Raw genomic sequence first — 27,901 nt, forward strand, 5'->3', positions numbered from 1 at the left:
TCCTCCCTTCCAACGGTGTTGAGGCGGGTGGGAACAGCCGGGGGTTGAGGGTACTGTGCTAAAAGAGGTGGAGTTATGCAGATCTAAAACGCGTGGATTGCAGCAGCAGCAAGCCGAAAAGTGCAGGCATGTGAGGGATCTAGAGGTTGACAGCATGTCTTCTTAACGGGAGTCCAGGTGGCCATCTCCACAAATGGACTTTTCAGAATCCTTGGGTGGCACCGTAGTCGGAAACCAATTCTGGTTATCGCTTCTCGGCCTTTTGGCTAAGATCAAGTGTAGTATCTGTTCTTATCAGTTTAATATCTGATACGTCCCCTATCTGGGGACCATATATTAAATGGATTTTTAGAACAGGGAGATGGAAAAAGAGCTTGCTCTGTCCACTCCACGCATTGACCTGGTATTGCAGTATCTCCAGGACCGGTGCACCCCTTCTTTAATGCAGTTTCTAAAATCAGAAAGAATTGAATTCAATGCTTTTTGTTCATTTGGCTTGTTTGTCGGATTTTGGGATGGACTCTTTGGCTTTGCTTTTCTTCTCCTCATTGGATTTTTCATGTTAAAAGTTGCAGAAGCCAGAAGACAAGCTCATTTTGGTTCAACTTCAGCAACTGTGCATTGCATTGCCATGTAATGTAATGCAATGCTATCTATCTAGCTCTCCCTCTATACTTCCTTTTGGATAAACAGACATATTAGGCAAGCATTTTGGAGCTTTCACCTAAATAACTACAGGTGGTGAGATAAGCTGCACAATATAATTGACCTTTCAGTATATTGTTGCACATACACCATCTATTTAGCAAATGCCCTTGTTATCAACAGCAGCCTTTTAAACTCACCTGAGCTAACAGGTATGTGAGCTGGTTACTCTGCTGCGCTTAAAATTTCTTTTTTGGTTTGCTACAATGCCTTTTCTGAAACGTTGTCTCCCTCTGCTGGAACACTGACTTCTTTCATTTAATGCCTGCAGACTATAAAAGAGAAACCAACCCAAAAAGTTTGGTTGATTAGTCTGTGGCATTCTTTTAAACTGTTGCTTATGGCGGTCTCTGTGAGCTTCTCAGTGACATTCAGCCATCCAGGTATCCCGCCTGCAGTAGACGGAATGTGGCAATGGAACGCTGGCTGCGCATGTCATAATAGGCTCTGAGCCTTTATATACCTGCGCACAGCAGCAGCCACCTTCAGTCTGCTGCTGGACAGCCAGCAGCAGCAGCAGCAGGAGAGGTAATTAATCAGCAACCCTCCTGCTAAGGGTAGACAGCTGCTCGTTCCACCCCCCCCCCGCCTTAATTGGTTCTCCTCCCTTCCAACGGTGTTGAGGCGGGTGGGAACAGCCGGGGGTTGAGGGTACTGTGCTAAAAGAGGTGGAGTTATGCAGATCTAAAACGCGTGGATTGCAGCAGCAGCAAGCCGAAAAGTGCAGGCATGTGAGGGATCTAGAGGTTGACAGCATGTCTTCTTAACGGGAGTCCAGGTGGCCATCTCCACAAATGGACTTTTCAGAATCCTTGGGTGGCACCGTAGTCGGAAACCAATTCTGGTTATCGCTTCTCGGCCTTTTGGCTAAGATCAAGTGTAGTATCTGTTCTTATCAGTTTAATATCTGATACGTCCCCTATCTGGGGACCATATATTAAATGGATTTTTAGAACAGGGAGATGGAAAAAGAGCTTGCTCTGTCCACTCCACGCATTGACCTGGTATTGCAGTATCTCCAGGACCGGTGCACCCCTTCTTTAATGCAGTTTCTAAAATCAGAAAGAATTGAATTCAATGCTTTTTGTTCATTTGGCTTGTTTGTCGGATTTTGGGATGGACTCTTTGGCTTTGCTTTTCTTCTCCTCATTGGATTTTTCATGTTAAAAGTTGCAGAAGCCAGAAGACAAGCTCATTTTGGTTCAACTTCAGCAACTGTGCATTGCATTGCCATGTAATGTAATGCAATGCTATCTATCTAGCTCTCCCTCTATACTTCCTTTTGGATAAACAGACATATTAGGCAAGCATTTTGGAGCTTTCACCTAAATAACTACAGGTGGTGAGATAAGCTGCACAATATAATTGACCTTTCAGTATATTGTTGCACACACACCATCTATTTAGCAAATGCCCTTGTTATCAACAGCAGCCTTTTAAACTCACCTGAGCTAACAGGTATGTGAGCTGGTTACTCTGCTGCGCTTAAAATTTCTTTTTTGGTTTGCTACAATGCCTTTTCTGAAACGTTGTCTCCCTCTGCTGGAACACTGACTTCTTTCAATTAATGCCTGCAGACTATAAAAGAGAAACCAACCCAAAAAGTTTGGTTGATTAGTCTGTGGCATTCTTTTAAACTGTTGCTTATGGCGGTCTCTGTGAGCTTCTCAGTGACATTCAGCCATCCAGGTATCCCGCCTGCAGTAGACGGAATGTGGCAATGGAACGCTGGCTGCGCGTGTCATAATAGGCTCTGAGCCTTTATATACCTGCGCACAGCAGCAGCCACCTTCAGTCTGCTGCTGGACAGCCAGCAGCAGCAGCAGGAGAGGTAATTAATCAGCAACCCTCCTGCTAAGGGTAGACAGCTGCTCGTTCCACCCCCCCCCCGCCTTAATTGGTTCTCCTCCCTTCCAACGGTGTTGAGGCGGGTGGGAACAGCCGGGGGTTGAGGGTACTGTGCTAAAAGAGGTGGAGTTATGCAGATCTAAAACGCGTGGATTGCAGCAGCAGCAAGCCGAAAAGTGCAGGCATGTGAGGGATCTAGAGGTTGACAGCATGTCTTCTTAACGGGAGTCCAGGTGGCCATCTCCACAAATGGACTTTTCAGAATCCTTGGGTGGCACCGTAGTCGGAAACCAATTCTGGTTATCGCTTCTCGGCCTTTTGGCTAAGATCAAGTGTAGTATCTGTTCTTATCAGTTTAATATCTGATACGTCCCCTATCTGGGGACCATATATTAAATGGATTTTTAGAACAGGGAGATGGAAAAAGAGCTTGCTCTGTCCACTCCACGCATTGACCTGGTATTGCAGTATCTCCAGGACCGGTGCACCCCTTCTTTAATGCAGTTTCTAAAATCAGAAAGAATTGAATTCAATGCTTTTTGTTCATTTGGCTTGTTTGTCGGATTTTGGGATGGACTCTTTGGCTTTGCTTTTCTTCTCCTCATTGGATTTTTCATGTTAAAAGTTGCAGAAGCCAGAAGACAAGCTCATTTTGGTTCAACTTCAGCAACTGTGCATTGCATTGCCATGTAATGTAATGCAATGCTATCTATCTAGCTCTCCCTCTATACTTCCTTTTGGATAAACAGACATATTAGGCAAGCATTTTGGAGCTTTCACCTAAATAACTACAGGTGGTGAGATAAGCTGCACAATATAATTGACCTTTCAGTATATTGTTGCACACACACCATCTATTTAGCAAATGCCCTTGTTATCAACAGCAGCCTTTTAAACTCACCTGAGCTAACAGGTATGTGAGCTGGTTACTCTGCTGCGCTTAAAATTTCTTTTTTGGTTTGCTACAATGCCTTTTCTGAAACGTTGTCTCCCTCTGCTGGAACACTGACTTCTTTCAATTAATGCCTGCAGACTATAAAAGAGAAACCAACCCAAAAAGTTTGGTTGATTAGTCTGTGGCATTCTTTTAAACTGTTGCTTATGGCGGTCTCTGTGAGCTTCTCAGTGACATTCAGCCATCCAGGTATCCCGCCTGCAGTAGACGGAATGTGGCAATGGAACGCTGGCTGCGCATGTCATAATAGGCTCTGAGCCTTTATATACCTGCGCACAGCAGCAGCCACCTTCAGTCTGCTGCTGGACAGCCAGCAGCAGCAGCAGGAGAGGTAATTAATCAGCAACCCTCCTGCTAAGGGTAGACAGCTGCTCGTTCCACCCCCCCCCCGCCTTAATTGGTTCTCCTCCCTTCCAACGGTGTTGAGGCGGGTGGGAACAGCCGGGGGTTGAGGGTACTGTGCTAAAAGAGGTGGAGTTATGCAGATCTAAAACGCGTGGATTGCAGCAGCAGCAAGCCGAAAAGTGCAGGCATGTGAGGGATCTAGAGGTTGACAGCATGTCTTCTTAACGGGAGTCCAGGTGGCCATCTCCACAAATGGACTTTTCAGAATCCTTGGGTGGCACCGTAGTCGGAAACCAATTCTGGTTATCGCTTCTCGGCCTTTTGGCTAAGATCAAGTGTAGTATCTGTTCTTATCAGTTTAATATCTGATACGTCCCCTATCTGGGGACCATATATTAAATGGATTTTTAGAACAGGGAGATGGAAAAAGAGCTTGCTCTGTCCACTCCACGCATTGACCTGGTATTGCAGTATCTCCAGGACCGGTGCACCCCTTCTTTAATGCAGTTTCTAAAATCAGAAAGAATTGAATTCAATGCTTTTTGTTCATTTGGCTTGTTTGTCGGATTTTGGGATGGACTCTTTGGCTTTGCTTTTCTTCTCCTCATTGGATTTTTCATGTTAAAAGTTGCAGAAGCCAGATGACAAGCTCATTTTGGTTGAACTTCAGCAACTGTGCATTGCATTGCCATGTAATGTAATGCAATGCTATCTATCTAGCTCTCCCTCTATACTTCTTTTTGGATAAACAGACATATTAGGCAAGCATTTTGGAGCTTTCACCTAAATAACTACAGGTGGTGAGATAAGCTGCACAATATAATTGACCTTTCAGTATATTGTTGCACACACACCATCTATTTAGCAAATGCCCTTGTTATCAACAGCAGCCTTTTAAACTCACCTGAGCTAACAGGTATGTGAGCTGGTTACTCTGCTGCGCTTAAAATTTCTTTTTTGGTTTGCTACAATGCCTTTTCTGAAACGTTGTCTCCCTCTGCTGGAACACTGACTTCTTTCATTTAATGCCTGCAGACTATAAAAGAGAAACCAACCCAAAAAGTTTGGTTGATTAGTCTGTGGCATTCTTTTAAACTGTTGCTTATGGCGGTCTCTGTGAGCTTCTCAGTGACATTCAGCCATCCAGGTATCCCGCCTGCAGTAGACGGAATGTGGCAATGGAACGCTGGCTGCGCGTGTCATAATAGGCTCTGAGCCTTTATATACCTGCGCACAGCAGCAGCCACCTTCAGTCTGCTGCTGGACAGCCAGCAGCAGCAGCAGCAGCAGCAGGAGAGGTAATTAATCAGCAACCCTCCTGCTAAGGGTAGACAGCTGCTCGTTCCACCCCCCCCCCGCCTTAATTGGTTCTCCTCCCTTCCAACGGTGTTGAGGCGGGTGGGAACAGCCGGGGGTTGAGGGTACTGTGCTAAAAGAGGTGGAGTTATGCAGATCTAAAACGCGTGGATTGCAGCAGCAGCAAGCCGAAAAGTGCAGGCATGTGAGGGATCTAGAGGTTGACAGCATGTCTTCTTAACGGGAGTCCAGGTGGCCATCTCCACAAATGGACTTTTCAGAATCCTTGGGTGGCACCGTAGTCGGAAACCAATTCTGGTTATCGCTTCTCGGCCTTTTGGCTAAGATCAAGTGTAGTATCTGTTCTTATCAGTTTAATATCTGATACGTCCCCTATCTGGGGACCATATATTAAATGGATTTTTAGAACAGGGAGATGGAAAAAGAGCTTGCTCTGTCCACTCCACGCATTGACCTGGTATTGCAGTATCTCCAGGACCGCTGCACCCCTTCTTTAATGCAGTTTCTAAAATCAGAAAGAATTGAATTCAATGCTTTTTGTTCATTTGGCTTGTTTGTCGGATTTTGGGATGGACTCTTTGGCTTTGCTTTTCTTCTCCTCATTGGATTTTTCATGTTAAAAGTTGCAGAAGCCAGATGGCAAGCTCATTTTGGTTCAACTTCAGCAACTGTGCATTGCATTGCCATGTAATGTAATGCAATGCTATCTATCTAGCTCTCCCTCTATACTTCCTTTTGGATAAACAGACATATTAGGCAAGCATTTTGGAGCTTTCACCTAAATAACTACAGGTGGTGAGATAAGCTGCACAATATAATTGACCTTTCAGTATATTGTTGCACACACACCATCTATTTAGCAAATGCCCTTGTTATCAACAGCAGCCTTTTAAACTCACCTGAGCTAACAGGTATGTGAGCTGGTTACTCTGCTGCGCTTAAAATTTCTTTTTTGGTTTGCTACAATGCCTTTTCTGAAACGTTGTCTCCCTCTGCTGGAACACTGACTTCTTTCATTTAATGCCTGCAGACTATAAAAGAGAAACCAACCCAAAAAGTTTGGTTGATTAGTCTGTGGCATTCTTTTAAACTGTTGCTTATGGCGGTCTCTGTGAGCTTCTCAGTGACATTCAGCCATCCAGGTATCCCGCCTGCAGTAGACGGAATGTGGCAATGGAACGCTGGCTGCGCGTGTCATAATAGGCTCTGAGCCTTTATATACCTGCGCACAGCAGCAGCCACCTTCAGTCTGCTGCTGGACAGCCAGCAGCAGCAGCAGCAGCAGGAGAGGTAATTAATCAGCAACCCTCCTGCTAAGGGTAGACAGCTGCTCGTTCCACCCCCCCCCCCCCCCGCCTTAATTGGTTCTCCTCCCTTCCAATGGTGTTGAGGCGGGTGGGAACAGCCGGGGGTTGAGGGTACTGTGCTAAAAGAGGTGGAGTTATGCAGATCTAAAACGCGTGGATTGCAGCAGCAGCAAGCCGAAAAGTGCAGGCATGTGAGGGATCTAGAGGTTGACAGCATGTCTTCTTAACGGGAGTCCAGGTGGCCATCTCCACAAATGGACTTTTCAGAATCCTTGGGTGGCACCGTAGTCGGAAACCAATTCTGGTTATCGCTTCTCGGCCTTTTGGCTAAGATCAAGTGTAGTATCTGTTCTTATCAGTTTAATATCTGATACGTCCCCTATCTGGGGACCATATATTAAATGGATTTTTAGAACAGGGAGATGGAAAAAGAGCTTGCTCTGTCCACTCCACGCATTGACCTGGTATTGCAGTATCTCCAGGACCGGTGCACCCCTTCTTTAATGCAGTTTCTAAAATCAGAAAGAATTGAATTCAATGCTTTTTGTTCATTTGGCTTGTTTGTCGGATTTTGGGATGGACTCTTTGGCTTTGCTTTTCTTCTCCTCATTGGATTTTTCATGTTAAAAGTTGCAGAAGCCAGATGACAAGCTCATTTTGGTTGAACTTCAGCAACTGTGCATAGCATTGCCATGTAATGTAATGCAATGCTATCTATCTAGCTCTCCCTCTATACTTCCTTTTGGATAAACAGACATATTAGGCAAGCATTTTGGAGCTTTCACCTAAATAACTACAGGTGGTGAGATAAGCTGCACAATATAATTGACCTTTCAGTATATTGTTGCACACACACCATCTATTTAGCAAATGCCCTTGTTATCAACAGCAGCCTTTTAAACTCACCTGAGCTAACAGGTATGTGAGCTGGTTACTCTGCTGCGCTTAAAATTTCTTTTTTGGTTTGCTACAATGCCTTTTCTGAAACGTTGTCTCCCTCTGCTGGAACACTGACTTCTTTCATTTAATGCCTGCAGACTATAAAAGAGAAACCACCCAAAAAGTTTGGTTGATTAGTCTGTGGCATTCTTTTAAACTGTTGCTTATGGCGGTCTCTGTGAGCTTCTCAGTGACATTCAGCCATCCAGGTATCCCGCCTGCAGTAGACGGAATGTGGCAATGGAACGCTGGCTGCGCGTGTCATAATAGGCTCTGAGCCTTTATATACCTGCGCACAGCAGCAGCCACCTTCAGTCTGCTGCTGGACAGCCAGCAGCAGCAGCAGCAGCAGGAGAGGTAATTAATCAGCAACCCTCCTGCTAAGGGTAGACAGCTGCTCGTTCCACCCCCCCCCCGCCTTATTTGGTTCTCCTCCCTTCCAACGGTGTTGAGGCGGGTGGGAACAGCCGGGGGTTGAGGGTACTGTGCTAAAAGAGGTGGAGTTATGCAGATCTAAAACGCGTGGATTGCAGCAGCAGCAAGCCGAAAAGTGCAGGCATGTGAGGGATCTAGAGGTTGACAGCATGTCTTCTTAACGGGAGTCCAGGTGGCCATCTCCACAAATGGACTTTTCAGAATCCTTGGGTGGCACCGTAGTCGGAAACCAATTCTGGTTATCGCTTCTCGGCCTTTTGGCTAAGATCAAGTGTAGTATCTGTTCTTATCAGTTTAATATCTGATACGTCCCCTATCTGGGGACCATATATTAAATGGATTTTTAGAACAGGGAGATGGAAAAAGAGCTTGCTCTGTCCACTCCACGCATTGACCTGGTATTGCAGTATCTCCAGGACCGGTGCACCCCTTCTTTAATGCAGTTTCTAAAATCAGAAAGAATTGAATTCAATGCTTTTTGTTCATTTGGCTTGTTTGTCGGATTTTGGGATGGACTCTTTGGCTTTGCTTTTCTTCTCCTCATTGGATTTTTCATGTTAAAAGTTGCAGAAGCCAGATGACAAGCTCATTTTGGTTCAACTTCAGCAACTGTGCATTGCATTGCCATGTAATGTAATGCAATGCTATCTATCTAGCTCTCCCTCTATACTTCCTTTTGGATAAACAGACATATTAGGCAAGCATTTTGGAGCTTTCACCTAAATAACTACAGGTGGTGAGATAAGCTGCACAATATAATTGACCTTTCAGTATATTGTTGCACACACACCATCTATTTAGCAAATGCCCTTGTTATCAACAGCAGCCTTTTAAACTCACCTGAGCTAACAGGTATGTGAGCTGGTTACTCTGCTGCGCTTAAAATTTCTTTTTTGGTTTGCTACAATGCCTTTTCTGAAACGTTGTCTCCCTCTGCTGGAACACTGACTTCTTTCATTTAATGCCTGCAGACTATAAAAGAGAAACCAACCCAAAAAGTTTGGTTGATTAGTCTGTGGCATTCTTTTAAACTGTTGCTTATGGCGGTCTCTGTGAGCTTCTCAGTGACATTCAGCCATCCAGGTATCCCGCCTGCAGTAGACGGAATGTGGCAATGGAACGCTGGCTGCACGTGTCATAATAGGCTCTGAGCCTTTATATACCTGCGCACAGCAGCAGCCACCTTCAGTCTGCTGCTGGACAGCCAGCAGCAGCAGCAGCAGCAGGAGAGGTAATTAATCAGCAACCCTCCTGCTAAGGGTAGACAGCTGCTCGTTCCACCCCCCCCCGCCTTAATTGGTTCTCCTCCCTTCCAACGGTGTTGAGGCGGGTGGGAACAGCCGGGGGTTGAGGGTACTGTGCTAAAAGAGGTGGAGTTATGCAGATCTAAAACGCGTGGATTGCAGCAGCAGCAAGCCGAAAAGTGCAGGCATGTGAGGGATCTAGAGGTTGACAGCATGTCTTCTTAACGGGAGTCCAGGTGGCCATCTCCACAAATGGACTTTTCAGAATCCTTGGGTGGCACCGTAGTCGGAAACCAATTCTGGTTATCGCTTCTCGGCCTTTTGGCTAAGATCAAGTGTAGTATCTGTTCTTATCAGTTTAATATCTGATACGTCCCCTATCTGGGGACCATATATTAAATGGATTTTTAGAACAGGGAGATGGAAAAAGAGCTTGCTCTGTCCACTCCACGCATTGACCTGGTATTGCAGTATCTCCAGGACCGGTGCACCCCTTCTTTAATGCAGTTTCTAAAATCAGAAAGAATTGAATTCAATGCTTTTTGTTCATTTGGCTTGTTTGTCGGATTTTGGGATGGACTCTTTGGCTTTGCTTTTCTTCTCCTCATTGGATTTTTCATGTTAAAAGTTGCAGAAGCCAGATGACAAGCTCATTTTGGTTCAACTTCAGCAACTGTGCATTGCATTGCCATGTAATGTAATGCAATGCTATCTATCTAGCTCTCCCTCTATACTTCCTTTTGGATAAACAGACATATTAGGCAAGCATTTTGGAGCTTTCACCTAAATAACTACAGGTGGTGAGATAAGCTGCACAATATAATTGACCTTTCAGTATATTGTTGCACACACACCATCTATTTAGCAAATGCCCTTGTTATCAACAGCAGCCTTTTAAACTCACCTGAGCTAACAGGTATGTGAGCTGGTTACTCTGCTGCGCTTAAAATTTCTTTTTTGGTTTGCTACAATGCCTTTTCTGAAACGTTGTCTCCCTCTGCTGGAACACTGACTTCTTTCATTTAATGCCTGCAGACTATAAAAGAGAAACCAACCCAAAAAGTTTGGTTGATTAGTCTGTGGCATTCTTTTAAACTGTTGCTTATGGCGGTCTCTGTGAGCTTCTCAGTGACATTCAGCCATCCAGGTATCCCGCCTGCAGTAGACGGAATGTGGCAATGGAACGCTGGCTGCGCGTGTCATAATAGGCTCTGAGCCTTTATATACCTGCGCACAGCAGCAGCCACCTTCAGTCTGCTGCTGGACAGCCAGCAGCAGCAGCAGCAGGAGAGGTAATTAATCAGCAACCCTCCTGCTAAGGGTAGACAGCTGCTCGTTCCACCCCCCCCCCGCCTTAATTGGTTCTCCTCCCTTCCAACGGTGTTGAGGCGGGTGGGAACAGCCGGGGGTTGAGGGTACTGTGCTAAAAGAGGTGGAGTTATGCAGATCTAAAACGCGTGGATTGCAGCAGCAGCAAGCCGAAAAGTGCAGGCATGTGAGGGATCTAGAGGTTGACAGCATGTCTTCTTAACGGGAGTCCAGGTGGCCATCTCCACAAATGGACTTTTCAGAATCCTTGGGTGGCACCGTAGTCGGAAACCAATTCTGGTTATCGCTTCTCGGCCTTTTGGCTAAGATCAAGTGTAGTATCTGTTCTTATCAGTTTAATATCTGATACGTCCCCTATCTGGGGACCATATATTAAATGGATTTTTAGAACAGGGAGATGGAAAAAGAGCTTGCTCTGTCCACTCCACGCATTGACCTGGTATTGCAGTATCTCCAGGACCGGTGCACCCCTTCTTTAATGCAGTTTCTAAAATCAGAAAGAATTGAATTCAATGCTTTTTGTTCATTTGGCTTGTTTGTCGGATTTTGGGATGGACTCTTTGGCTTTGCTTTTCTTCTCCTCATTGGATTTTTCATGTTAAAAGTTGCAGAAGCCAGATGACAAGCTCATTTTGGTTCAACTTCAGCAACTGTGCATTGCATTGCCATGTAATGTAATGCAATGCTATCTATCTAGCTCTCCCTCTATACTTCCTTTTGGATAAACAGACATATTAGGCAAGCATTTTGGAGCTTTCACCTAAATAACTACAGGTGGTGAGATAAGCTGCACAATATAATTGACCTTTCAGTATATTGTTGCACACACACCATCTATTTAGCAAATGCCCTTGTTATCAACAGCAGCCTTTTAAACTCACCTGAGCTAACAGGTATGTGAGCTGGTTACTCTGCTGCGCTTAAAATTTCTTTTTTGGTTTGCTACAATGCCTTTTCTGAAACGTTGTCTCCCTCTGCTGGAACACTGACTTCTTTCATTTAATGCCTGCAGACTATAAAAGAGAAACCAACCCAAAAAGTTTGGTTGATTAGTCTGTGGCATTCTTTTAAACTGTTGCTTATGGCGGTCTCTGTGAGCTTCTCAGTGACATTCAGCCATCCAGGTATCCCGCCTGCAGTAGACGGAATGTGGCAATGGAACGCTGGCTGCGCGTGTCATAATAGGCTCTGAGCCTTTATATACCTGCGCACAGCAGCAGCCACCTTCAGTCTGCTGCTGGACAGCCAGCAGCAGCAGCAGCAGCAGGAGAGGTAATTAATCAGCAACCCTCCTGCTAAGGGTAGACAGCTGCTCGTTCCACCCCCCCCCCCCGCCTTAATTGGTTCTCCTCCCTTCTAACGGTGTTGAGGCGGGTGGGAACAGCCGGGGGTTGAGGGTACTGTGCTAAAAGAGGTGGAGTTATGCAGATCTAAAACGCGTGGATTGCAGCAGCAGCAAGCCGAAAAGTGCAGGCATGTGAGGGATCTAGAGGTTGACAGCATGTCTTCTTAACGGGAGTCCAGGTGGCCATCTCCACAAATGGACTTTTCAGAATCCTTGGGTGGCACCGTAGTCGGAAACCAATTCTGGTTATCGCTTCTCGGCCTTTTGGCTAAGATCAAGTGTAGTATCTGTTCTTATCAGTTTAATATCTGATACGTCCCCTATCTGGGGACCATATATTAAATGGATTTTTAGAACAGGGAGATGGAAAAAGAGCTTGCTCTGTCCACTCCACGCATTGACCTGGTATTGCAGTATCTCCAGGACCGGTGCACCCCTTCTTTAATGCAGTTTCTAAAATCAGAAAGAATTGAATTCAATGCTTTTTGTTCATTTGGCTTGTTTGTCGGATTTTGGGATGGACTCTTTGGCTTTGCTTTTCTTCTCCTCATTGGATTTTTCATGTTAAAAGTTGCAGAAGCCAGATGACAAGCTCATTTTGGTTCAACTTCAGCAACTGTGCATTGCATTGCCATGTAATGTAATGCAATGCTATCTATCTAGCTCTCCCTCTATACTTCCTTTTGGATAAACAGACATATTAGGCAAGCATTTTGGAGCTTTCACCTAAATAACTACAGGTGGTGAGATAAGCTGCACAATATAATTGACCTTTCAGTATATTGTTGCACACACACCATCTATTTAGCAAATGCCCTTGTTATCAACAGCAGCCTTTTAAACTCACCTGAGCTAACAGGTATGTGAGCTGGTTACTCTGCTGCGCTTAAAATTTCTTTTTTGGTTTGCTACAATGCCTTTTCTGAAACGTTGTCTCCCTCTGCTGGAACACTGACTTCTTTCATTTAATGCCTGCAGACTATAAAAGAGAAACCAACCCAAAAAGTTTGGTTGATTAGTCTGTGGCATTCTTTTAAACTGTTGCTTATGGCGGTCTCTGTGAGCTTCTCAGTGACATTCAGCCATCCAGGTATCCCGCCTGCAGTAGACGGAATGTGGCAATGGAACGCTGGCTGCGCGTGTCATAATAGGCTCTGAGCCTTTATATACCTGCGCACAGCAGCAGCCACCTTCAGTCTGCTGCTGGACAGCCAGCAGCAGCAGCAGCAGCAGGAGAGGTAATTAATCAGCAACCCTCCTGCTAAGGGTAGACAGCTGCTCGTTCCACCCCCCCCCCCGCCTTAATTGGTTCTCCTCCCTTCCAACGGTGTTGAGGTGGGTGGGAACAGCCGGGGGTTGAGGGTACTGTGCTAAAAGAGGTGGAGTTATGCAGATCTAAAACGCGTGGATTGCAGCAGCAGCAAGCCGAAAAGTGCAGGCATGTGAGGGATCTAGAGGTTGACAGCATGTCTTCTTAACGGGAGTCCAGGTGGCCATCTCCACAAATGGACTTTTCAGAATCCTTGGGTGGCACCGTAGTCGGAAACCAATTCTGGTTATCGCTTCTCGGCCTTTTGGCTAAGATCAAGTGTAGTATCTGTTCTTATCAGTATAATATCTGATACGTCCCCTATCTGGGGACCATATATTAAATGGATTTTTAGAACAGGGAGATGGAAAAAGAGCTTGCTCTGTCCACTCCACGCATTGACCTGGTATTGCAGTATCTCCAGGACCGGTGCACCCCTTCTTTAATGCAGTTTCTAAAATCAGAAAGAATTGAATTCAATGCTTTTTGTTCATTTGGCTTGTTTGTCGGATTTTGGGATGGACTCTTTGGCTTTGCTTTTCTTCTCCTCATTGGATTTGTCATGTTAAAAGTTGCAGAAGCCAGATGACAAGCTCATTTTGGTTCAACTTCAGCAACTGTGCATTGCATTGCCATGTAATGTAATGCAATGCTATCTATCTAGCTCTCCCTCTATACTTCCTTTTGGATAAACAGACATATTAGGCAAGCATTTTGGAGCTTTCACCTAAATAACTACAGGTGGTGAGATAAGCTGCACAATATAATTGACCTTTCAGTATATTGTTGCACACACACCATCTATTTAGCAAATGCCCTTGTTATCAACAGCAGCCTTTTAAACTCACCTGAGCTAACAGGTATGTGAGCTGGTTACTCTGCTGCGCTTAAAATTTCTTTTTTGGTTTGCTACAATGCCTTTTCTGAAACGTTGTCTCCCTCTGCTGGAACACTGACTTCTTTCATTTAATGCCTGCAGACTATAAAAGAGAAACCAACCCAAAAAGTTTGGTTGATTAGTCTGTGGCATTCTTTTAAAGTGTTGCTTATGGCGGTCTCTGTGAGCTTCTCAGTGACATTCAGCCATCCAGGTATCCCGCCTGCAGTAGACGGAATGTGGCAATGGAACGCTGGCTGCGCGTGTCATAATAGGCTCTGAGCCTTTATATACCTGCGCACAGCAGCAGCCACCTTCAGTCTGCTGCTGGACAGCCAGCAGCAGCAGCAGGAGAGGTAATTAATCAGCAACCCTCCTGCTAAGGGTAGACAGCTGCTCGTTCCACCCCCCCCCCCCCCCCCGCCTTAATTGGTTCTCCTCCCTTCCAACGGTGTTGAGGCGGGTGGGAACAGCCGGGGGTTGAGGGTACTGTGCTAAAAGAGGTGGAGTTATGCAGATCTAAAACGCGTGGATTGCAGCTGCAGCAAGCCGAAAAGTGCAGGCATGTGAGGGATCTAGAGGTTGACAGCATGTCTTCTTAACGGGAGTCCAGGTGGCCATCTCCACAAATGGACTTTTCAGAATCCTTGGGTGGCACCGTAGTCGGAAACCAATTCTGGTTATCGCTTCTCGGCCTTTTGGCTAAGATCAAGTGTAGTATCTGTTCTTATCAGTTTAATATCTGATACGTCCCCTATCTGGGGACCATATATTAAATGGATTTTTAGAACAGGGAGATGGAAAAAGAGCTTGCTCTGTCCACTCCACGCATTGACCTGGTATTGCAGTATCTCCAGGACCGGTGCACCCCTTCTTTAATGCAGTTTCTAAAATCAGAAAGAATTGAATTCAATGCTTTTTGTTCATTTGGCTTGTTTGTCGGATTTTGGGATGGACTCTTTGGCTTTGCTTTTCTTCTCCTCATTGGATTTTTCATGTTAAAAGTTGCAGAAGCCAGATGACAAGCTCATTTTGGTTCAACTTCAGCAACTGTGCATTGCATTGCCATGTAATGTAATGCAATGCTATCTATCTAGCTCTCCCTCTATACTTCCTTTTGGATAAACAGACATATTAGGCAAGCATTTTGGAGCTTTCACCTAAATAACTACAGGTGGTGAGATAAGCTGCACAATATAATTGACCTTTCAGTATATTGTTGCACACACACCATCTATTTAGCAAATGCCCTTGTTATCAACAGCAGCCTTTTAAACTCACCTGAGCTAACAGGTATGTGAGCTGGTTACTCTGCTGCGCTTAAAATTTCTTTTTTGGTTTGCTACAATGCCTTTTCTGAAACGTTGTCTCCCTCTGCTGGAACACTGACTTCTTTCATTTAATGCCTGCAGACTATAAAAGAGAAACCAACCCAAAAAGTTTGGTTGATTAGTCTGTGGCATTCTTTTAAACTGTTGCTTATGGCGGTCTCTGTGAGCTTCTCAGTGACATTCAGCCATCCAGGTATCCCGCCTGCAGTAGACGGAATGTGGCAATGGAACGCTGGCTGCGCGTGTCATAATAGGCTCTGAGCCTTTATATACCTGCGCACAGCAGCAGCCACCTTCAGTCTGCTGCTGGACAGCCAGCAGCAGCAGCAGCAGCAGGAGAGGTAATTAATCAGCAACCCTCCTGCTAAGGGTAGACAGCTGCTCGTTCCACCCCCCCCCGCCTTAATTGGTTCTCCTCCCTTCCAACGGTGTTGAGGCGAGTGGGAACAGCCGGGGGTTGAGGGTACTGTGCTAAAAGAGGTGGAGTTATGCAGATCTAAAACGCGTGGATTGCAGCAGCAGCAAGCCGAAAAGTGCAGGCATGTGAGGGATCTAGAGGTTGACAGCATGTCTTCTTAACGGGAGTCCAGGTGGCCATCTCCACAAATGGACTTTTCAGAATCCTTGGGTGGCACCGTAGTCGGAAACCAATTCTGGTTATCGCTTCTCGGCCTTTTGGCTAAGATCAAGTGTAGTATCTGTTCTTATCAGTTTAATATCTGATACGTCCCCTATCTGGGGACCATATATTAAATGGATTTTTAGAACAGGGAGATGGAAAAAGAGCTTGCTCTGTCCACTCCACGCATTGACCTGGTATTGCAGTATCTCCAGGACCGCTGCACCCCTTCTTTAATGCAGTTTCTAAAATCAGAAAGAATTGAATTCAATGCTTTTTGTTCATTTGGCTTGTTTGTCGGATTTTGGGATGGACTCTTTGGCTTTGCTTTTCTTCTCCTCATTGGATTTTTCATGTTAAAAGTTGCAGAAGCCAGATGACAAGCTCATTTTGGTTCAACTTCAGCAACTGTGCATTGCATTGCCATGTAATGTAATGCAATGCTATCTATCTAGCTCTCCCTCTATACTTCCTTTTGGATAAACAGACATATTAGGCAAGCATTTTGGAGCTTTCACCTAAATAACTACAGGTGGTGAGATAAGCTGCACAATATAATTGACCTTTCAGTATATTGTTGCACACACACCATCTATTTAGCAAATGCCCTTGTTATCAACAGCAGCCTTTTAAACTCACCTGAGCTAACAGGTATTTGAGCTGGTTACTCTGCTGCGCTTAAAATTTCTTTTTTGGTTTGCTACAATGCCTTTTCTGAAACGTTGTCTCCCTCTGCTGGAACACTGACTTCTTTCATTTAATGCCTGCAGACTATAAAAGAGAAACCAACCCAAAAAGTTTGGTTGATTAGTCTGTGGCATTCTTTTAAACTGTTGCTTATGGCGGTCTCTGTGAGCTTCTCAGTGACATTCAGCCATCCAGGTATCCCGCCTGCAGTAGACGGAATGTGGCAATGGAACGCTGGCTGCGCGTGTCATAATAGGCTCTGAGCCTTTATATACCTGCGCACAGCAGCAGCCACCTTCAGTCTGCTGCTGGACAGCCAGCAGCAGCAGCAGGAGAGGTAATTAATCAGCAACCCTCCTGCTAAGGGTAGACAGCTGCTCGTTCCACCCCCCCCCCCCCCCGCCTTAATTGGTTCTCCTCCCTTCCAACGGTGTTGAGGCGGGTGGGAACAGCCGGGGGTTGAGGGTACTGTGCTAAAAGAGGTGGAGTTATGCAGATCTAAAACGCGTGGATTGCAGCAGCAGCAAGCCGAAAAGTGCAGGCATGTGAGGGATCTAGAGGTTGACAGCATGTCTTCTTAACGGGAGTCCAGGTGGCCATCTCCACAAATGGACTTTTCAGAATCCTTGGGTGGCACCGTAGTCGGAAACCAATTCTGGTTATCGCTTCTCGGCCTTTTGGCTAAGATCAAGTGTAGTATCTGTTCTTATCAGTTTAATATCTGATACGTCCCCTATCTGGGGACCATATATTAAATGGATTTTTAGAACAGGGAGATGGAAAAAGAGCTTGCTCTGTCCACTCCACGCATTGACCTGGTATTGCAGTATCTCCAGGACCGGTGCACCCCTTCTTTAATGCAGTTTCTAAAATCAGAAAGAATTGAATTCAATGCTTTTTGTTCATTTGGCTTGTTTGTCGGATTTTGGGATGGACTCTTTGGCTTTGCTTTTCTTCTCCTCATTGGATTTTTCATGTTAAAAGTTGCAGAAGCCAGATGACAAGCTCATTTTGGTTCAACTTCAGCAACTGTGCATTGCATTGCCATGTAATGTAATGCAATGCTATCTATCTAGCTCTCCCTCTATACTTCCTTTTGGATAAACAGACATATTAGGCAAGCATTTTGGAGCTTTCACCTAAATAACTACAGGTGGTGAGATAAGCTGCACAATATAATTGACCTTTCAGTATATTGTTGCACACACACCATCTATTTAGCAAATGCCCTTGTTATCAACAGCAGCCTTTTAAACTCACCTGAGCTAACAGGTATGTGAGCTGGTTACTCTGCTGCGCTTAAAATTTCTTTTTTGGTTTGCTACAATGCCTTTTCTGAAACGTTGTCTCCCTCTGCTGGAACACTGACTTCTTTCATTTAATGCCTGCAGACTATAAAAGAGAAACCAACCCAAAAAGTTTGGTTGATTAGTCTGTGGCATTCTTTTAAACTGTTGCTTATGGCGGTCTCTGTGAGCTTCTCAGTGACATTCAGCCATCCAGGTATCCCGCCTGCAGTAGACGGAATGTGGCAATGGAACGCTGGCTGCGCGTGTCATAATAGGCTCTGAGCCTTTATATACCTGCGCACAGCAGCAGCCACCTTCAGTCTGCTGCTGGACAGCCAGCAGCAGCAGCAGCAGCAGGAGAGGTAATTAATCAGCAACCCTCCTGCTAAGGGTAGACAGCTGCTCGTTCCACCCCCCCCCCCCCCCCGCCTTAATTGGTTCTCCTCCCTTCCAACGGTGTTGAGGCGGGTGGGAACAGCCGGGGGTTGAGGGTACTGTGCTAAAAGAGGTGGAGTTATGCAGATCTAAAATGCGTGGATTGCAGCAGCAGCAAGCCGAAAAGTGCAGGCATGTGAGGGATCTAGAGGTTGACAGCATGTCTTCTTAACGGGAGTCCAGGTGGCCATCTCCACAAATGGACTTTTCAGAATCCTTGGGTGGCACCGTAGTCGGAAACCAATTCTGGTTATCGCTTCTCGGCCTTTTGGCTAAGATCAAGTGCAGTATGCCTGGTCTGGTCATTTAAAGGCTAGTACAGCTATGCTGTACTAAAAGGAGTGGTGGAGAGAGAAGGCGAACCTGGAAAGGATGGGAGTAGTTGTCCACTTCGCAGGGACCGGGGATGCCCGGGTCCGTAATGGTTTCAGGATCGAGGTCGCGCAGGAGAAGAGAATGCATTTTTCACTGGGATACCTGGTCAATATGGTGCTTTATGACATACTGAAGGTAAAGAAGGAGGAGATCGTATGCCTGCAGGAATTCAGGAGAGAGGGACGGTATGTGCTTGTTTTTTCTTCTGTTGGTGCATGCCAGAACCTGTACAGAGCCCTCAGGGAAAATGCTGACAATGACTTGCTTTCAGGACTTACTTTCACAGTCCTTTATTCCAGAGGGGACATACCCTTAGTGGTTTTCATGCATAATCCCTTTGTCCCCCTGGAAGAAATAGCGGATTTCCTTAAAAGACATTGTTCCTATGTACAGTATGCCCACAGAGTAGTTAGCATGGAGTCTGGACTGTGGACTGGGAAGCACAAGTTCTTTGTCCGTTTTGGGATAGACCCTCAGGGCCCTGGGGGTTTCCACTATCCCCCTTTAAATTTCAGCATTGGCAGGAATAATGGATATTTATTTTTCCCTGAAGCCCCCTTTTACTGCCGCAAATGTAACTCCTATGGCCACATGCAGGAGAACTGCCCTGAAGCAATGCTCTGCAGAAAATGTAATCTACCTGGGCACCGTGCAAAGGACTGCCCCAACCCTGTTGTATGTAATGGCTGTGGGGAGTCTGGACATGTGTACAGGGATTGCAGGGCACGCACTGGTGGAGCCAGGCTGTATGCCCAGGTTGCCTCTGCCAGCCCTGTAATGCCTGGTAGCAATGCTCTGCAGCAGAGCCGACCTCATGGAGCTGACTCCATTGTCAGCGAAGAGTTACTTGCCTCCTCAGCTGCAGGTAATCAGCTGCCCTCAGGCAATCAGCTGCTGAATCTCACACCTGTGAGTGCTGCCGTCCCTGTGACTCAGAGCGCTCCAGCAGCAGCCTCTGTATCTGCAGTGAGAGTGGGGGGCGGAGCTACAGAGCCGGTGACGTCAGAGGGGGCGGAGCTAGTCAAGGAGCTCAGCGAGCAGCTCCCAGTACTTGTGTCTGCCTGTGGTGAAGGAGATATGGAGGAGGCACTGAGCAGAACGCCCCATGTCTCCTGGGACAAGCTGCAGGCAGATGATGAGGTGGAGCAGAGTGTCAGTGCCAGTGGCACTAAGTGTGAAATAAAGGAGCAGGGGGATTTCACAGCAGCAACAAGGTCCTCTGAAGAGACCAGGGGGAATGCTGTGAAGAAACCCCGCCTCGCTTATCATTATGCAGATGAGGGCAGTGAAAGTCCCATGAGTGAGCGGGCTTATCCAGACTTGGTTTTCTCCCCTGATTGCGATTTTTTAGAGGGGGTTCCTGCCCTCACCTGTTACCAGTCCGGCTGCCAGCCCCCAGAAGGACAAGGCTGATACAGAAATGGGGGACATGTAGAAATCTCCATAAGAAAGTTCTGATATGGCTTCCAAAGCTTCACTTAATGTCCTATCCTTAAATGTGAGGCAGATGAAATCTAAAGGACGCAGGTGTACTGTGCTCAGGTATATCAGATCATTGGGAGCAGACATTTACTGCCTGCAGGAGTGCGGATTATCAGAAGTGCCGGACGATCAGGACTGGCCTCATGGACAGCAGATCTGGTCTGGGTCTAATGTAAATAAGAACGATGGTGTGGGGATCCTGCTGGGGAATGCAGAGTGCAGCATGGACAGCTACACAGTGGTGGAGGTGGGGAGGTGCATTATTGCCATAGTGAAATATAGGGGGTGGCGGGTAAGAATAGTTAACATCTATAGTCCTACCGGAAAAGAGGAGCGTCTTGCTCTCTTGGAAAAGGTTCAGTTATTTTTGCCAGGAAAGATTCCTACCATTTTTGTTGGTGACTTTAATTGTGTTACGGATGAAACCGGTGATGTAACCGGGAAAAAATTATCCCATTTAATTTCAGATTTTTCTTTTTCAGATGCCGCTACTTTAAGGTCGGACAATCCACCACCTACATATAGGGCGGACAGAGGGGGGATCGAATCACGTATTGACAGGATGCTTTTCTCCAAAAATCTGGAGTGCATTAGTTTTAAGCAGTGTGCGGTCCCCTTCTCGGACCACGAGTGTTTGAGGGGTATGTTCAGACAGAAAGGGAGCTTTGTGCATGGGAGGGGTGTATGGAAGCTGAATGTGAGGTTGCTAGAGGATGAAAGAGTGATGAGTGAGTTTAAAAAGAAGTATGAAAGGTGGGGATACTATAAAAACAGGTTTGCATGTGTGTTAGAATGGTGGGATTGGGTGAAGCAAGAAATCCAAAAATTTTTCAGAAAATGGGGCTACAAGAAAGCCGCCATATATAGAAATAAATTCAAAGAATTAAATATGAGGATTGAATGGTTGAAAAAATGCAGTATGTCTGGGATTGATGTGAGTGATTTGTTAGTGGAAGCAAAGAATGAGTTAAAACGTGTGATTGAGAAAAAGGGGAAAGAAATAATGTACAGAACCAAAATAGAACACCTGGAAAAAAACGAAAAATGTACCAGATACTTTTTCAAAAAAATGAATGGAAAAAAAATGGATATGGATGAATTGCTGGATGAGAATGATGTGAGTATAACTGGAGAGGGTGTGATTGAGGAGGTGAATGGTTTCTATAGTAGACTGTATGGGGATAAATGGATTGATTCTGGTTTGATGGGTGAAGTGTTAGGTAGCTTGGAAGATAAATTGGATAATGATGAATGTGAGAACTTGTGTGAGGATGTGATTCTGGATGAAGTGAGAAAGGTGGTGTTCAGTGCTCAGAAAAACAAAACACCGGGTAAAGATGGTATACCAGTAGAGTTGTATGTGAAAGCGTGGGAGTGCATGGGTGCGGATCTGACGGAAGTATGTAAGTATATGTGGGAGAATGGAGAACTGTGTGAATCTATGAAAGAAGGTGTGGTTGTGTTAATCTATAAAAAAGGTGAAAAGAAAAAACTGGGGAATTGGAGGCCAATAACGCTTCTAAATTCCGACTACAAGGTGTATAGCAAGATTTTAGCAAACCGTATGCGTGAAGTGATTGGGAAGGTTGTCAAGGATGATCAAGTGTGTGCTGTGCCTGGGAGATGTATAAGTGATAATCTGTTGTTGTTGAGAGATGTGCTGGGAGACTGTAGAGATAGAAAGCAGAAGTGTATGTTGTTGGCTTTAGATTTTGAGAAGGCGTTTGATAGAGTGTCGCATGTGTTTATGTTTGAAGTGTTAGAAAAAATGGGTTTCCCTAAGAAGTTCCTAGATGGTGTGAGATGTTTGTATGATGATGTGACGAGTGAAGTTTTAGTGAATGGTTGGTTGTGTGATAAATTCCTGATTAAATCAGGTGTTAGACAGGGGTGCCCTCTCTCCCCTGTTTTGTTTGTTAGTGTGATTGAACCTTTGTTATGTATGATTAGGAGAGAGAAAGTGATAAGAGGAATGCTAATACCTGGGAGTAAAGGAATGAATGTCAAGGTGCTGGGATATATGGATGATGTGGTGATTGTGAGTGAGAGTATTGCGTCTATGAGTAGAGTGAAGTTATTATTGGATTTTTTCTGTGGTGCGTCTGCTTTTAGGGTAAACTGGGATAAATGTTGTTTTAAGTGTTTTGGTGATAGTAGGATTAAGATGGATGGTGTGACATGTATGGAAGGGCCGATTAAAGTCTTGGGTATATTGCTGAATGATGATCTGAAGGGTACTGAAAGTTGGGATGAGTGTGGGTTACGGATAGAGAAGAAACTGAATTTTTGGCGAATGCGTGAGTTGACATTGAATGGAAAGGTACTTATAATTAAGGCAGTAATACTTCCAATATTACTTTATGTTGCTGGGGTCTTTCCGTCCCCATACAAAAAAATAAAAAGAGTACAAAAATTAATTTTTACTTTTTTTTGGGGGAGTAAAATGGAAAAATTAAAGAGAGAATATTTATACAAAACATATCAGAATGGTGGTCTGAATTTTCCTGATATTGAAATATTCCTGAGCCTTAATTATATTAAAACGGTGGTAGTGCTAATGGGTAAAAAGAACAAAGGTGCATATATGTTGCGATATATGGCTGGATGGATGTTGTATGGGTTATGCTGGGTGAAAAAAGATGGAAGTGTGCCTGTGGCTTTTAAATGTCCTGTGTGGTATGAGGTGATTGAAAGGTTTGTTAGAAAGAATGATTTGCTGGCTGTGTCTATGTGTGAGTTTGAGAAACCAAAAGCGGTGATGGGAAAAATGAGAGCAAATGAGATTGAATGTAATATTAATGATTTAAGATTTAATGAAGTGGCGGATGCATGGGAAAAATTGGGTACGCATGGTATGTCGAATAAACAGAAGGATGTGGTGTGGATGGCTTTGCATGATATACTGCCTGTGAGAGATGTGCAAAAGAGAAGAGATTTGATCAGAACGAATGTATGTCCAAGAGAAGGGTGTGGAGCGAGTGAGACTGTGAGACATGTGATGTGGGATTGTGATTATGCATATAGTGTGTGGAAAGGTGTGGGTGGTCTATGTAAGGAATTAGCAGGTGTGAGTTATATTAACTGGAGAGTGGCTATGTTTGGTATTGGTGCATGTGGAAAGGTGAATGAAAGGATTTTGTGGTTAATAATGGTGTGTGTCATGGAAAGCCTTTGGGATGTGAGAAACCTGGCTTTGTTCAAAAGAAAAACTGTACCTATTAATGACTGTATTCGGTTAATTCTATCTAGGTTGTACCTTATATATAAATGGGACAAGAGTAGAGGTGGTGGATTGGACGCTGAGGGCATTTGGAAGGTCATGAAATGGCGTCATCTGGTAAAGTACCAGTAATTTTATGTACCTTCATGAGAGTAATATAGCACAAATATACTAACTCTGATTTTGGAAACATAAATTTATAAAAAGAATAAAGATTAACCATGATGATGAGTTATAGTTGAGCAACTATTTTGAAGGTTTTGGCGGACTTTCATACTGTTGTTTACAACAACCTGAATGGTTTTAAAAAAAAAAAAAAAAATCTGTTCTTATCAGTTTAATATCTGATACGTCCCCTATCTGGGGACCATATATTAAATGGATTTTTAGAACAGGGAGATGGAAAAAGAGCTTGCTCTGTCCACTCCACGCATTGACCTGGTATTGCAGTATCTCCAGGACCGGTGCACCCCTTCTTTAATGCAGTTTCTAAAATCAGAAAGAATTGAATTCAATGCTTTTTGTTCATTTGGCTTGTTTGTCGGATTTTGGGATGGACTCTTTGGCTTTGCTTTTCTTCTCCTCATTGGATTTTTCATGTTAAAAGTTGCAGAAGCCAGATGACAAGCTCATTTTGGTTCAACTTCAGCAACTGTGCATTGCATTGCCATGTAATGTAATGCAATGCTATCTATCTAGCTCTCCCTCTATACTTCCTTTTGGATAAACAGACATATTAGGCAAGCATTTTGGAGCTTTCACCTAAATAACTACAGGTGGTGAGATAAGCTGCACAATATAATTGACCTTTCAGTATATTGTTGCACACACACCATCTATTTAGCAAATGCCCTTGTTATCAACAGCAGCCTTTTAAACTCACCTGAGCTAACAGGTATGTGAGCTGGTTACTCTGCTGCGCTTAAAATTTCTTTTTTGGTTTGCTACAATGCCTTTTCTGAAACGTTGTCTCCCCCTGCTGGAACACTGACTTCTTTCATTTAATGCCTGCAGACTATAAAAGAGAAACCAACCCAAAAAGTTTGGTTGATTAGTCTGTGGCATTCTTTTAAACTGTTGCTTATGGCGGTCTCTGTGAGCTTCTCAGTGACATTCAGCCATCCAGGTATCCCGCCTGCAGTAGACGGAATGTGGCAATGGAACGCTGGCTGCGTGTGTCATAATAGGCTCTGAGCCTTTATATACCTGCGCACAGCAGCAGCCACCTTCAGTCTGCTGCTGGACAGCCAGCAGCAGCAGCAGCAGGAGAGGTAATTAATCAGCAACCCTCCTGCTAAGGGTAGACAGCTGCTCGTTCCACCCCCCCCCCCCCGCCTTAATTGGTTCTCCTCCCTTCCAACGGTGTTGAGGCGGGTGGGAACAGCCGGGGGTTGAGGGTACTGTGCTAAAAGAGGTGGAGTTATGCAGATCTAAAACGCGTGGATTGCAGCAGCAGCAAGCCGAAAAGTGCAGGCATGTGAGGGATCTAGAGGTTGACAGCATGTCTTCTTAACGGGAGTCCAGGTGGCCATCTCCACAAATGGACTTTTCAGAATCCTTGGGTGGCACCGTAGTCGGAAACCAATTCTGGTTATCGCTTCTCGGCCTTTTGGCTAAGATCAAGTGTAGTATCTGTTCTTTTAAGAACACAAGAGCTACGATCTACACTTGACGAGAGCGGTCGAACTCGGAAGGAGAAGAGCTTCGGAGCCCAGCTGACATCGGAGAACGAAGGCGGATATCGGTGGGAGGAAGAAGCTCTAAAGAATCCAGAAGAAGACGAAGACTCGGAGAAGAATCGGGCTGTCCTGTGGAATCTTCGAGGAAGAAAATCATCGAGACAAAGACCTTTCGGGGAATTTGTCCAGAACACGACGGGAGAAGAATCTGCATAGCTCCACCCATTCCGGGAAGAGTTCCAGATCCAGCTCCAAGAAGTAACTGCAGGAGGAAAGCCATGGCAAGCGCTGCGAGGAAGGCCGAAAAGAAGAGCCTGGAGCTGGGGACAGCCAGGAGGGCCCAGCCAGGAGCCGATTCTGACCCCAAGGACTCTGCCTCCACGACTGGCCAGCAGAAGGGACCCCAGAAGCCCCGCCACGAAGCTCCAGCCCTGGAGCCATGGATGCGGCAGACGGTGGCCCTGAAGCTGAAGGAAGTGGATGGGAGGGTGCCGGACATGTCCTCGGATGTGTTCTGCCAGAAGATGCTGCTGGATCGAGGCTTCTCCAGGTCGGACACCCTCAGCATCCAGACCTTCTTGACGGGGATCTTCTTCGTCACCTTCGCCACTGTGAACACCTGCAGGAGGTTCTGGGAAATGGTAAGCGCAAAAGGACCGGATAATTCTTTCTCTGCCTTTACAGGTAGCTGCCCTATCCAGAGGGATGAAAGGAGGATCACGGTCTCCATGCGCAACCCGCACACCCCAGGCCAAGACATCTGTACCTTCCTGAGACGCTTCTGTTTGGTTGTGAAGGAACCCTCTCACATCCTGAATGGACTCGGCTTCTGGACAGGTAAGTGGTCGGTGACCGTTAGACTTCACAGGGACCTGGCGTACTCAGACGGACTTCGGCACCTGCCCCCGACATTCTCCCTGGGCAACTCCTACGGCCTCATCTATTACCCGGACATGCCGCGGAACTGCAGGAGATGCGGCAAGAACGGCCACGAGATGAAGGACTGCAAGGAGGATGCCTGCAGGATTTGTCGAGTGACGGGACACAGCTCGAAGGACTGCCCGAAGAAGACGTCCTGCAACCTGTGTGGGCTGGCGGCTCATCTGTACAAGGATTGCCCCAGGCGTGAGAGATCCTGGGCATCGGTGGTTGCGACGACCCCAGCTATGGAGGACAAGGCCCCGACGACCAGGCCTGTGAAGGTCAAGGACGCGACGACCAAGGCCCCAGCGGCCAAGGCCGAGACGACCAAGGCCAAAGCGGTCAAGGAGTCGGTGGCCAAAGCCCCAGCGACGGTCCCAGCAGCTCCGAAGCAGAAGAAAAAGTCAAAGGAGGGTAAGAGTTCTGTCACCCCTCTCTCGATCCCTCCCCCTGCCACCCCCGTCCAATCCCCCCCCACCCCGGCCACCCCTGCTGAGGATTCCACTTCCTCTTCCTCCTTCCCCTACTCCTCAGCAGGTGTCCTTTCCCCTGCCCCGGCAGCCACTCTCCCTCCCCAGACCATGGTAGCGGTGGAATTAACCTTTCCTCCACCCGCCGCTATCTATTCCGAGGAGGATTTTCCCCTTCTTGTCTCCCCAGTTCCAACCCGGGGAAAGAGGAAGGTGGAGGACAGCCCTGCTACTGAATCCTCCAAAAAGAAGATTCTGGATTTCGTAGGCGAAAAGGAGGATACCCTCCCTGAGCCAGAAGAGATGGAGCACATGGTTGAGACCCTGGTGGCCGAGCCAGAAGAGGAGGAACTGGTGGTCGCCGAGATCGAGGCCGCGCTGCTTGACCAGATGGAGGAAGAGGGTCTGCTGGTGATCCCGTCACCAGCAGTCAACACCGACGAGGGACCACCCGACCGGAGTGGTAACTAAGGTGTATTGCCTGCGCTAACTTTTTCTTTTTTCCCTACATGATGGCTAATATTAACTTATTTTCCATTAATGTCAGGAGCATCAAGGACAAGTTCAGACGTCAGACTATTTATGCCTTCCTTACTTCCCAGTTGTGTGATGTTTATATGTTGCAGGAATGTTCCCTTCCCTCCTCTAGGTCCTTCAAACATCTGGCCAGGGAGTGGTCCCACGGTCCATCCTACTGGTCCGGTGGGGGTGACTGCAAGTCTGCGGGGGTCGCAATTCTGATCAGGGGGGGCGCATTCACGCTTGAGTCCGTCCAGGAGCTCATCTGCGGCAGGGCTCTTGTTGTAGATGGCAACTGGGCGGGAGAACCTGTCAGGTTCATCAACGTGTATGCGTCCCCACTGAAGAATGAGCGTTTGGAGCTTTTCCAGACCCTGCGGCTTCAGCTTGCCACCACCAGGACCTTAGTGATGGCCGGGGATTTCAACTGCCCCATCGAGGAGGACGGTCGTAGTTCTGGCACATCTGCCAAGTTGGACATCACGTCCAAGCTGCTCATCGAGATGGTAACCGAGGCCTCTCTTCAGGACGTGGTGGGCTCCATGGGGAGAGGCTCCACGAACTATTCGTGGAGCCGACCCGATGGCTCACTCCGCTCCAGGATTGACTTTGTGTTCACCTCTCGGGCAGTCAGGCAGAGTAGGCACTCGATGGTCTCCTGCTTCTTCTCCGACCACAGAGCCATTCACTTACAAGGTGTCCTCGGCGACGGTTTTCCGTCCGGCCCCGGCTCCTGGAAGCTGAATTGTGCTCTGCTGGCTCAGGATGAAGTCGTGGAGGAGCTGAGAGCAGCCTACGCAATGTGGCAGTCCTACAAGGGTAGCTTCCAAACAGTCTCTGATTGGTGGGAATATGTTAAACTTGAGTTTCGCTGTTTCTTTCAGGCCAAGGGTCGACAACAGGCGTGTGAGAAGAGGAG

General features: G+C 46.2%; 14 non-coding genes and 2 pseudogenes across 14 annotated transcripts; all 16 read left to right on the forward strand.

The window, feature by feature from the left end:
* Nucleotides 1-246: 246 nt before the first annotated feature.
* On the forward strand, nucleotides 247-437 carry LOC141159095 (U2 spliceosomal RNA). Its single transcript, XR_012249109.1, has one exon. It is a non-coding gene; the product is annotated as a U2 spliceosomal RNA (small nuclear RNA).
* A 1,115-nt stretch (nucleotides 438-1,552) lies between these two features.
* LOC141159096 (U2 spliceosomal RNA) lies at nucleotides 1,553-1,743 on the forward strand. Its single transcript, XR_012249110.1, has one exon. It is a non-coding gene; the product is annotated as a U2 spliceosomal RNA (small nuclear RNA).
* Nucleotides 1,744-2,855: 1,112 nt separating this feature from the next.
* On the forward strand, nucleotides 2,856-3,046 carry LOC141159097 (U2 spliceosomal RNA). Its single transcript, XR_012249111.1, has one exon. It is a non-coding gene; the product is annotated as a U2 spliceosomal RNA (small nuclear RNA).
* A 1,112-nt stretch (nucleotides 3,047-4,158) lies between these two features.
* Nucleotides 4,159-4,349, forward strand: LOC141159098 (U2 spliceosomal RNA). Its single transcript, XR_012249112.1, has one exon. It is a non-coding gene; the product is annotated as a U2 spliceosomal RNA (small nuclear RNA).
* A 1,121-nt stretch (nucleotides 4,350-5,470) lies between these two features.
* Nucleotides 5,471-5,661, forward strand: LOC141159884 (U2 spliceosomal RNA). The gene has a single exon (XR_012249878.1). It is a non-coding gene; the product is annotated as a U2 spliceosomal RNA (small nuclear RNA).
* A 1,123-nt stretch (nucleotides 5,662-6,784) lies between these two features.
* LOC141159100 (U2 spliceosomal RNA) lies at nucleotides 6,785-6,975 on the forward strand. Its single transcript, XR_012249114.1, has one exon. It is a non-coding gene; the product is annotated as a U2 spliceosomal RNA (small nuclear RNA).
* Nucleotides 6,976-8,092: 1,117 nt separating this feature from the next.
* On the forward strand, nucleotides 8,093-8,283 carry LOC141159101 (U2 spliceosomal RNA). The gene has a single exon (XR_012249115.1). It is a non-coding gene; the product is annotated as a U2 spliceosomal RNA (small nuclear RNA).
* Nucleotides 8,284-9,400: 1,117 nt separating this feature from the next.
* LOC141159102 (U2 spliceosomal RNA) lies at nucleotides 9,401-9,591 on the forward strand. Its single transcript, XR_012249116.1, has one exon. It is a non-coding gene; the product is annotated as a U2 spliceosomal RNA (small nuclear RNA).
* A 1,115-nt stretch (nucleotides 9,592-10,706) lies between these two features.
* Nucleotides 10,707-10,897, forward strand: LOC141159103 (U2 spliceosomal RNA). The gene has a single exon (XR_012249117.1). It is a non-coding gene; the product is annotated as a U2 spliceosomal RNA (small nuclear RNA).
* Nucleotides 10,898-12,017: 1,120 nt separating this feature from the next.
* On the forward strand, nucleotides 12,018-12,208 carry LOC141159104 (U2 spliceosomal RNA). The gene has a single exon (XR_012249118.1). It is a non-coding gene; the product is annotated as a U2 spliceosomal RNA (small nuclear RNA).
* A 1,119-nt stretch (nucleotides 12,209-13,327) lies between these two features.
* LOC141159611 (U2 spliceosomal RNA) lies at nucleotides 13,328-13,518 on the forward strand. The gene has a single exon (XR_012249614.1). It is a non-coding gene; the product is annotated as a U2 spliceosomal RNA (small nuclear RNA).
* Nucleotides 13,519-14,637: 1,119 nt separating this feature from the next.
* On the forward strand, nucleotides 14,638-14,828 carry LOC141159105 (U2 spliceosomal RNA). The gene has a single exon (XR_012249119.1). It is a non-coding gene; the product is annotated as a U2 spliceosomal RNA (small nuclear RNA).
* Nucleotides 14,829-15,945: 1,117 nt separating this feature from the next.
* Nucleotides 15,946-16,136, forward strand: LOC141159885 (U2 spliceosomal RNA). The gene has a single exon (XR_012249879.1). It is a non-coding gene; the product is annotated as a U2 spliceosomal RNA (small nuclear RNA).
* A 1,117-nt stretch (nucleotides 16,137-17,253) lies between these two features.
* LOC141159106 (U2 spliceosomal RNA) lies at nucleotides 17,254-17,444 on the forward strand. The gene has a single exon (XR_012249120.1). It is a non-coding gene; the product is annotated as a U2 spliceosomal RNA (small nuclear RNA).
* Nucleotides 17,445-23,690: 6,246 nt separating this feature from the next.
* Nucleotides 23,691-23,868, forward strand: LOC141160163 (U2 spliceosomal RNA; annotated as a pseudogene).
* Nucleotides 23,869-24,986: 1,118 nt separating this feature from the next.
* LOC141160281 (U2 spliceosomal RNA) lies at nucleotides 24,987-25,064 on the forward strand (annotated as a pseudogene).
* The last annotated feature ends 2,837 nt before the right edge of the window (nucleotides 25,065-27,901 follow it).

This window comes from Phyllobates terribilis, unplaced genomic scaffold (assembly GCF_046119375.1).
Source record: "Phyllobates terribilis strain yellow unplaced genomic scaffold, ASM4611937v1 Scaffold_8__6_contigs__length_399053987, whole genome shotgun sequence".
Taxonomy (NCBI): Eukaryota; Metazoa; Chordata; class Amphibia; order Anura; family Dendrobatidae; genus Phyllobates; species Phyllobates terribilis.